Source organism: Pogoniulus pusillus, chromosome 9 (genome assembly GCF_015220805.1).
Source record: "Pogoniulus pusillus isolate bPogPus1 chromosome 9, bPogPus1.pri, whole genome shotgun sequence".
Classification (NCBI taxonomy): Eukaryota; Metazoa; Chordata; class Aves; order Piciformes; family Lybiidae; genus Pogoniulus; species Pogoniulus pusillus.
Window position 1 is genome coordinate 5240905 of NC_087272.1, and position 10900 is coordinate 5251804.

Sequence of the window (10900 nt, forward strand, 5' to 3'; positions counted from 1 at the left end):
TTCTCAGAGTGCATTGCTAGGCCAGAAATTCAACTGCTGGGAAAACATCCAAGGACCATTCAGACAGACTCACCCAACTAATGAAAACAATCCATCAGCAGCTGTTAAGCATGATGGTCTAGGTACAGGTGTTTTTACCAAAAGTTGAAGATCACACTTCCATTTCTTAAGCTGCTTTCAAAGAACACTCAGATGGGGCAAGTATTTTAACCATGTCAGCCTTTGGTGTCAGCCCCATGTTTAAAATAAGCATGGGCAGGGATACAATGCATGCCAAGGGCCAGCAAACATCAGAGCTCCTGGCTCCCAACTGAGTCACAAATGAAGTTTTCTGCATGGAGTGCTCTACTTACAGTAATGAAATCCCTGTATTTGGGGGATCCTGTTTGTGTGTGGGGTTTTTGTTTGGTTTTGTTTGACTTTGGTGGTTTTGTTTTTTAGAAGTGTCTCCAAAGAATAAACAGGGCCTGGATTTCACCATATGGACAGACCCTTTTTAATGAAGCTTTAGCTTAAGGACCACGAGGTAAAAGAAAATTCCTGTCAGCCCAACAGTGCTACAGTTACACATAGTTTGTTTTTCCTACTTAAACCACAACTTGTAGTGCATACGAAGAACCCCCACTTTTTTGCCCTCCTGAACTGAAGGAAGAGTTAGTCACATCTATGCCCAGGGCAGTTGTGGATTCTCCCTCTCTGAAGATATACAAAATCTGCCCAGATGCATTCCTGTTTGATGGGATATAGGTGATCCTGCACTGGCAATGGGATTGAACTAGATGATCTTTCAAGGTCCCTTCCAGTTCCTGACATTCTATGATTCACATCAAATTGAACTTAAAATCACTATCAGCACTTTCAAAAACATCTAGCATGGTTTAACAGCTACTTCTTTCATGAGGACAGCTACAAAGAACTAGAGTCTGTCCTGCTTTGGACTGTGGCAAGGCCCAAGAACATGTGCTTTCTTCTTGCAGATGTCGTGGCACTTAGATACAAGAAGCAAACTCTCTAAAGGACACAGTGCAAAAAGCCCCCTCATGCCACATCCTCCTGCAGCTGAAATCATTGATTTTTCTAAATGGTTCAAGTCCTTCTTGCTGGGACAGATGTGAACAGCAAAATACAGCAAAGGTTTTATGTGACGCTGAGCGGATGACAGATGAACACAACATCAACTGTTGGGAAAAGCAAGAAAGCAAGGCACTGTTGCTTTCTGCCTTGCTTCATCTGTACCTCTTAGTGTAGCTGCACTGGGGATGTGCTGCCTCCCTGCCATAGTGCAAAGTGTCTACCTCCACACATCTTTATCACCTGAAATCTTCAAGGTTATGATTTTATTACTGATAGAGAGCAGATGGTAGCTGGAGGCCAGCACCTGGAAAATATGCTCTTGCAAGTATTGGAAATAGCAGCCAATCTTTTCAGCCAAAGAAAAGTGGTGGGAACAAGCCTAGCTGTTAAGCTTTTCCAAAGTGTATCTGGTAATGATACATGCACCTGGTGAAACTCTGAAACATTTCTTTGCATGTGATCCACAGCCTGCTGAAGGAGGAGTTTAGGAGGGACATTGAGATGCTTGAGCGTGTCCAGAGAAGGGCGACGAGGCTGGGGAGAGGCCTTGAGCACAGCCCTACGAGGAGAGGCTGAGGGAGCTGGGATTGGTTAGCCTGGAGAAGAGGAGGCTCAGGGCAGACCTTATTGCTGTCTACAACTACCTGAGGGGAGGTTGTGGCCAGGAGGAGGTTGCTCTCTTCTCTCAGGTGGCCAGCACCAGAACGAGAAGACACAGCCTCAAGCTACGCCAGGGGAAATTTAGGCTGGAGGTGAGGAGAAAGTTCTTCCCTGAGAGAGTCATTGGACACTGGAATGGGCTGCCCGGGGAGGTGGTGGAGTCGCCATCCCTGGAGCTGTTCAAGGCAGGATAGGACGTGGCACTTGGTGCCATGGTCTAGCCTTGAGCTCTGTGCTGAAGAGTTGGACTTGATAATCTATGAGGTCTCTTCCAACCTTGGTGATACCGTGAAACAGATGGCCACAGTCCCTCAGCAGCTCAGCTCTATGCATGCATGGAAGGGAGGACATCCAAAAACAGAGGCTGCCTTAGAGTTTGAAAAGCAGCTTGCAGCCTAGCTGGACTGGAGCTATTCTAACCTATGCCACTGCCATGTAGTCTCTCTGAGGGAGTATATCACCCAGCTAGATCTTCCTTCTACCTGTCAGTTTTGTGCCACTGAAGTTCCTTTACCCAGGACATAATTCCTATCGCTGCCCACTTTCATAGACTCCACAGCAAAATCTAGACCACAAACTATCCCTATGTTGCTGAATGACAAGGCATAAAAACATACTTTGCTGAAAGAAACAAGGGGAAAAAAACAAAAAGGAACCAACCAAACCAACCAACTGCCAATTACTGGAAATCAGGAATTCAGTATTCAGCCTTCTCTGACACTTGCAAAAAAATAAGTCACCAGATCTCACTAAATGACAGGTCTAAGTAGCAGCTTTTCCGAGTTGTTTCCCCTTCTACAAGACTTGGAACTCAATGGAATTCTCCCTCTGTAAATTATCACAAGAACACAAATAGAAGAGAGATAGGCAAGGCCATGCACTGCATTTTCTTTTCCAGCACTCCTCACACAGACATGAAGACTTAGATGGACTTAGGTACACTATGAGGGAGAAACTTGTTTGTCTCTGCCTTTCCTACTTCTATGTCACCTCACAGCCATCTACTAACACCCGAGGAGCACAATGGATTGATGTTGGGGCAAGCTCTGTCAAAGAAAACAAAAAGCCTTTTTCTTTTCCAGCTGCATAATGATGTTTACACAGGAATTTTACAGCACAGAACTAAAAATTCATTTAGTCTTCTGCAGTTAAAAAGCCTGTACAGTCAATTATCTCAAGCTCAAGAGAAAGGTCAAACCACAACCTGGAAGATATTAACTGCCCAACAAAACTGTTTGAAACTCTTATTCTTCTAGCTTTAATAAGGTGATGAACCAGAAAACACTGGAACATCACAACTGAAACTGTTACACACACAGTACTCACCTGAGTAGCTGCTCTAACAAAATGATTTAATGCAGGATTAAGAATGAGCTGTAAAGCTTGTTCAATCTCAATCAGGTCTGATTTCAGGTACAACATCTGTCCAAGGCTCAGGAAAATGCTTCAGCTTGGGTTCCTTCAGTGTGTCTCCACCACCACCATTAATACTTTTCCCCTGGAGTTATGCAGTGATGATGTTTGCTGCACAGTCTGCCACAAAAATGACAGGATGAGCTGCCCATCCCCTCATGCATCACAAGACATGGCACAGCTCACACAAGCTATACCTCTGAGCTGTTTTGCAAACTGGACATCCAGTAAGGGATTTTTTATTGCTTACAGCCTAGCAGCTACATTGGAACTAAGCAAAGGACTACCTGAAAAGAAAGTGCCCAGCAAAGGCAGCTGGGAAGAGCCCCAATGTTTGAGGCACTCTGGCTGACATGACCACACTCTACAGGCAGCTCCCCTCGAGTGAGCCAGCACCAGGCTGCTGCCCATCTCTCACAAACTTTTGCTGCCTTAGCAAAATCGTGCCAGCTGTAAAACACAGCTTATACCAGCCTCTGAAATGGGCAGATGTTTTCTGCAAAGATTAATGTTCTGAGATACTTAGGCTCAGACCTACAGAAAGGAAGAATTACGATGGTTAGGACAAATTCTGCAGATGTTAATAGTATTTTTGGGTGGACCTCCTCTTAGATCCAGCAGGAGCTGCTCCACTGCCCCAGCAGCTCAGTCTTTGCTAAGTAGTAATTTCACTGTCCTCTGGCACACTCCTGAAAGCCTCCTACTCCACCTGCTGCTGTCCACCTCTCCCCCCAAGAAGGTTATTAATGGGTACATACCAAAGGCAGTAATAACTATGTCCATTCTCCATTTTAAGATCATACTTCAGTCTTGGAATAAAACCCCTGAATAAGCACACTGGGCAGTTAGGAAGCTCTTCTTTCCTCTTTTCTAAGCATGCCAACCCCAGCTGCAGCCAGCCTAGCTTGCATGCAGGTGCTTTAGGCAACTTGCTGTTTAAGAACTATTCAAACACTTTAGTTGTCAACAATTATCATTCAGCACAGCTCAACAGTGCTGGTGAACTCCTCAGAATATAAAAAAGGCAAAAATAAAGCCCCTCAAAATTGACACAACATAGGGCAGAAACCATGCTTTGTAAGTCAGAAGTATCTGTACAAAACTCCTCACAAATGCCAGGCCCAGCACCGCGAGGCACAGCAGCTGGGAATGAGACAGCTGCAAACAGCTCACACTGCCAAAGCATTTTGTTCCCTCCCTGACATGTGCCAGTACTGCTGCAAATTCCAGCAAGTCTTTCCTTTAGGTAGCAGAAAGGCAGACCTAGTCTATAATTTACACTTACCTATATTATAGTGGATGTATACAAACACCACAGTATCACAGAAAAGCCAGGTCTCTGCTGCTCAAGCCTAGAGAAACTATGAAACAAAAACAAGGAGCAGGACTGAACTGCCATCATTTTAACTTTCCTACAGATGACCCTAAACTGCACTTTGGCCTTAAGATGTAGCCTTAAGAGCATAAATGAGGCAAGGTTGTAGGGGATCTGTTCAATTCAGTATTAATCATTTTCAGGACAAAGACCTAGAGTTTCATACAAATATTCAATATTCAATCCTGGACTGAATCACAGAATTAAGAACTATGCAAGTCACAGGGTTAGAGCAGGAAGGTCAGATGCACCAGAACGAGGATCATGTTGTTTCTACACTGTAACACAAAGACAGCTGGAGAGTACTGGATCCAGTTCTGGAGCCCCCATTACAAGAAGGATGTGGACATACTGAAGCATGTCCAGAGGAGGGCCACTGGGTTGATCAGAGGTCTGGAGCGCCTCTCCTGTGAGGACAGACTGAAGACTTGGGGCTGTTCAGTCTGCAGAAGAGGAGGCTCCAAGGTTACCTTATTGTGGCCCTCCAGTATCTAGAGGGGACCTACAAAAAAGCTTGGGAAGGACTTTACAGGATATTAGGTTGTGACAGGACTAGGAGGAATGGAGCAGAGCTGGAGATGGGTAGGCTCAGATTGGACGTGAGGAGGAAGTTCTTCACCATTTGTGGTGAGACCCTAGAATGGTTGCCCAGGGAGGTGGTTAAGGCCAAGTTGGATGGGGCTCTGGCCAGCCTGATCTAGGGTAGGGTGTCTCTGCCCATGGCAGGGTGGTTGGAACTAGATGATCCTTGTGGTCCCTTCTTCCAACCCTGACTGATTCTATAATTCTATGAACTTCAGAAGGTAGAAATGAAAACCTCATGTCTCCAGTTCTGAAGCTCACTGACCATAACTGATAGCACCCATAGCAAAAACCTACAAAATGCAACCAGCTTGCAGCTGATGAAAGCTGTCTTACGACATCCTTTCAACATGAACACCACTCCCACTGCTGCAAGATCCACAGCATGCACTGCTGCAGGACTGTCTGAATATCTACCAGGAAACAACATCCAACAAAAGGCATTATAGCTTATAAATAAATTCTTCCTTTTTCATCGTTTTCCCACTTCATTGAACTGTGACAGAAGCATCTACTGGTTAAGAAATCATCTCTATCCAAACAAGAGAGGATTTTTGCAGTACATGCCCAAAACAGCTCACTGCTGTTATAACCTAAAACTTATTTGCACTGCTACTACAAACTCCCAGAGTATTGGCGAACCTCCAGATTAATGAAGTGAGACAAATCCATACAAACTCAAGTCACATTCACAAACAAATTTGAGGCTACTTTTACAACCGTTAAATACCTGTTCATTTCAACAAAGCGAAATTGACCTTAAAATTACTTTGCTCTTCAGCTAAACCTGTAGGTGCTTCAATCTTGCCTTCCATTTTTGACTCCTCTTCAGAATACCTTCATGGCATAAGAAGAAAAACAAAAATAAATCTCAGTTCTGCAGTTTATTGCTCCTCCCACCCCATTTCTATATACAAGGAAGATACACCTCTCTTGATCAATTAAGAAAGAGTTAAGGGACACTAAGCTTTGGGCTTATTTCAGTTCAACCAATCTAGAATGCATCTGTACCCAAACAGCAGCCGCCACACATTTCTTCCTTGCCTTTAGGGAATTAACTCAAGAGTTTCCCAGGTCCAGGGAAGCTTTGAGGCAACATCTCCACCTCTAGAAGTCAGTTCCTCACTACACAGGTACACTCCAATTTGAAATGCATGTAATTAACTGAGGCCATGTAGCACAATCAGTCTACAGCAGCCAAACATCTGCTCATTTTATAAAACATCTCCAGTACCAAGTGCAGAGCTTCACAGTGAGATGCTAGAGAGTTCCTTTCTGGCCTGAAGTTCATAATAGACAACATAGATTAAATGCTTCCTTCAAGTTTGTTTCCTGCTGTTCAAACATCAATGGTATGGCACAGCTGGAACACAGGTGCTCCTATCTGGAGATCATCTGCCATTTCCTGCTAGCTGGTACCACTACATAGACACTACTCATTCCTACTGGGGAAAGTGAGGTCAAGCAGGGAAGAGCAGGCAGCAGAATTTTTGCAACCTCTACACAAGTTTTATTTAGAACAAAGCTGATCTGTAGGTGAGCTATGCAAACTCTGTCATGGTAGGTGTGAATAGGCCAAAATAGGCTAATACGTGTCCTGGCTTGCCCAAACAAGTTTTTCTGCTCTCCCTCCTTCTGTTTCAGGAAGAAGCAACTGCAGGAAAGAGGACAAAGAACCTGGAGCCATTGAGTCTAAGGACTCTGGCCTGCCCAGACTTGTTTACATCCTGTGGTAAACAAGGTACACACACACACTTAACTTGTGCCTGCCTTGTGCAAGGCCTGTGTTTTGGCCAAATCTGGGTAAAAGAAGCCTATGGCTTAACCTAATATGGTCAGGTTTGGCTAACTGCCATTCTGATTGGCTATTCTGTGTCCAAAGGCCCATTAGTCTTGGGTTGTATTGATGGATGAGCAGGTAACACAACATGGTCTGCCATCATATGCATGCCTCCTACTGCTGCTATTGCTCTTTACCTCTGGCAGTGTTTCTGCCATTGTGTGCTGCAGCATTATGGTTTGCTAAACTGTAAGTTAGCTCTCCTGAACTGCCTGAAAATTCCAATGCCTCAGGTTTACCAGGAACAGGTTCTAAATGCCTCCACATGATCAGCCTGCATGATATTGTGCTAAGACTGCACATCACAACACATCCTGCCTACACCTGAAAGTCTCCTGCCAAGACAGGAAATCTTGGAGACGCACAGATAGTCGAGAAAGTCAGGACCAGGTCAGAGATTGTCTGCCTCCTTTTCCAGTGGCCTATGAAGCCTGGAAAGAATCCAAAGTCTCAGTGGCTGACAAGACAGTAACAACACTCCCTGAAAGCATTTAGGTGCTGTCTGAAGCTGTAGCTAGCGCCACAAGACAGGAGATAATTTTCTGAGTAAATACTTAAAGCCTCTTGTAATTCACCATTGCCTTCTGCCATAAGCAGAAAGGAGCTCCTTAAGTCCATCTAGTGGCCAAGCAGTATATTGATCACAACAATCTTCTCTTCCAGCTCAATTCATGTTTATATATCTTTGATAGTTATTTCTAGATCTACTTATTCCTCTGTATGTTTCCATGACTGTATGAAGAACCCATTATTGTTAAAGTTAGTGAACAGGGGTGGCAAGAGTTCTGAATATCAACATTAATAAACAATATTTATTTCTGACAAATACCAGCTCGCATTCATTTACCCCCTCCATTACTAACTCCATTGAGCAAACTCACATCTCGAAGCAGTGCCTTACTCATTTAGCTTCAATTTGCATCCATAGAGAGTCAAGAAGCTGAGACATTCAGTTCCTTCAAAGCTTTATTTTCATTCAAGCTACAGAAATAAAGTAGTACCTTCCAATTTCCCATTGTACTTTCTGCACATTTGTAATGCTCAGGGTCAGATACACTAAGGTAACTACCCTGTACATGTGGAGGAAGATAAGGCTCAAAAACTAGCTTTACTTCAAAGAACGCCAAACCTTACCTATCGAGGTATTGGAGCCAACCTCATAACATTAACAGGCACAACATAAGTAAAAAGAGACTGATCTAAACTACCTATTGTAAGCAAAACCCATTAATTCATTACAGAAAGTCATCCAAAGAAACCTTTTCAAAATAACAAAACAGTTGTTTTCTAGTCTGAAAAAATAGATGAGTAATTTTTGCTTTATATATATGATATATTCGCACACATACTTTCAAGTATCATTTTAACTATTAGTATACTTACATGGCCAGAGACAAAAAAGTGAAAATCCCATATGCAGATTACATCAAAGAGGAGTAACACATGGTCATCATTTGGGATTAACAACACCTGGAATTCTCCAGGGTATCACAGTGACCAAAAAAAGCAGTGACTAGACTCAGTGTTATTTTCCCCCTTTATTCAACACATCTTAATAAGGCTTTTAAAGTCTCAGGATTTAGGAAAATAAAGATGGGAAAAGCACAGGCAGTCCTAAACCTCACAAATTCATAGGTAGCTTGTCATAATATGACATAAGCTAGTCAAACTAGCAGGAGGTGAAAAATACTTTTCTTAAAATCTGAGTTCTGTTTGGTTAGCAAGCAAACAGTCACTGAATGACTGACCCGAGCATGGATGGTTTTTAAATTTAAGGCATCACACAAATTAATTTGGAAGCATAACAATCATCCTATTCTCAGCTGCAACTCACATTTAGCTCTTGACACCAGAAGCTGCTTTATTTCAGCATAGGAAGGCCAGCAGGGCTTCCCAGAGTTATTTGGCAAAGTGCCAGGCTGCCACCAAATGAAGAGCAGAAATCACTGTGGTTTCTATCACAGGAGAAGGATTTTAAGTGCTTCTTTTAAAAGCTTTGCTGCAGTGCCAGAGCTGGACCCCTGTGAAGAAATTCTGGAGGAATACAAAATTAAGAGCCAAAGGACAGAAAGTCTCTTCAAACAGCTACAGTGATGTGTCCTGCAAAGAGATTAAAATGGAAAGTCTTCAAGATCTAACAGCTTCTGGAGCACTAAAATGAAGAGGTCCAGCAGACTTATTTGACAGACAGGACTGCTAGCTAACATGCTCTGCCCACCTGCTCACCAAGTTTAGTTTGGACAGACAGGTATGAAATGTCTCCAAGTGCGTAAATTATTTCCTTACTGGTGATGCAATTCATACTTGTTTCTTGCCCATTGTGAAAAGGCACAAATTCTGCATGAATTTTAAGATGATTAAAACCACCTCAAAAAATTACAGGATCTACTGACTGTTCTCAACAGAGCAAAGCAATCTAAAATTTAAGTGATAGGCAGCATAAAAGCTCTATGAGTTTTAATTATGAAGCTCAACTGTTTGGTTTAGTACTCCAGTGCAGGATGTTCTTAAGACCTAGTTTTAAAACCAAAAGGCTCACCTCTAATAATAAATCTTCTTGGAAACAAGGGGGTCATATATATTGAAGGGAAGATCCAGTCACTTGACTAGGCTGAAATGCAGTGGTTTTTTTGCTTTTAGCAATGGTTCCAGGGAGCCCAGAATGTTCTTTCCAAGCACTTCTGTAAGAAATTATTCCTTTAGATAAGATGCAAGTTTTCAGCTCAGTCCAAGCTTTGCTAAGAGCTACTGTTCCAGGTTCCTAGAATTTGGGTTACATTAAAAGTTAAGTTTCCTGAGCTAGAGACAGCCTGAAACACAAGACAGTGACAACACACCAGGACAAAGGGACAATGGAAAGCACTGCACAGCCTGAGATTTACAGCACATCCAGAAGCTGGTAATTCACAACTATTTCTCATCTGTTAGTAGTTCTTCCCAGGCCATATATTGACACATGCTTACACCTGTCTGAACACAGCAAGTTTCTGCCTTTTTTTCCATGCTCAGCTGGTTTTGTAACAAAAGCTTCTTCTGAATAGATGCTTCAGACTTTAGTGCTCTCAGGCTTAGTAAAACACCACACTGACAATGGCTACCTATTTAGTTGGCAGTTTAATGACACTAAATATTTTGTACCTAAACTACTTCAACGTTTACTGCTTCTTCCTCTTAGAAGTCTGACTTTTCTGCTAATAAATGCAGTATAGAGATCTCTCAGCTTTCTCCAATACTAGAACTAAGAAGACAAACTACACCACTTCAATCAGAAGAACATCAGTATGCAGCACAAAGTTATTTTCAAATCTGACTAAAGTTATGGTCTCTTGCTTCTTCAAGCTGTGAATTGAAGACATAGGCTATATAGTTGATATAGCATCTATGTCTTTTATTTTTTATTCAAGTAATCCAAAAGCACAGCAGTTTTTAAAGTCTCAAATTAACCTACTTTAAGTTTTCATATTACAATGCAAGTCAGTTGACTGCTTAAACATGCTCAAAACCCTGAGACCATACCAAAAACTATCAGTCACTTTTGTTGATGAACAAGATGCTGCTACCCTGAACAATGTTCCAGTGAGTCTTGTAGTGTAATTAAATCCAAAACTACATACTTCTTAGAACAGCACTTGGGTTAATCTCAATGTTCACTTCAGTGAACCCTGCCCTAGTGCTTCCAAATTATATATACCAAGACAGTCCCCACAGGCAACTGATTCATCTTTACCTTTCCATGCATACAAGCATTACTGGTTTACTGTAAATATTACAACTTGAGGTTGCTGAGATAGAACAAATTATTTAAACAAATTTAGTTCAAAAAGTTTACTTGAAATTGTGAAGATGATTAGCTGAAGCAGTAAAGTGGAACATAGGCAGCAACAGCTGTATCCTGCTATGAATAGTCCTACTAAACTCAACCCACTCTGCACACCTGCAGAACCAGGGCAGGCAAC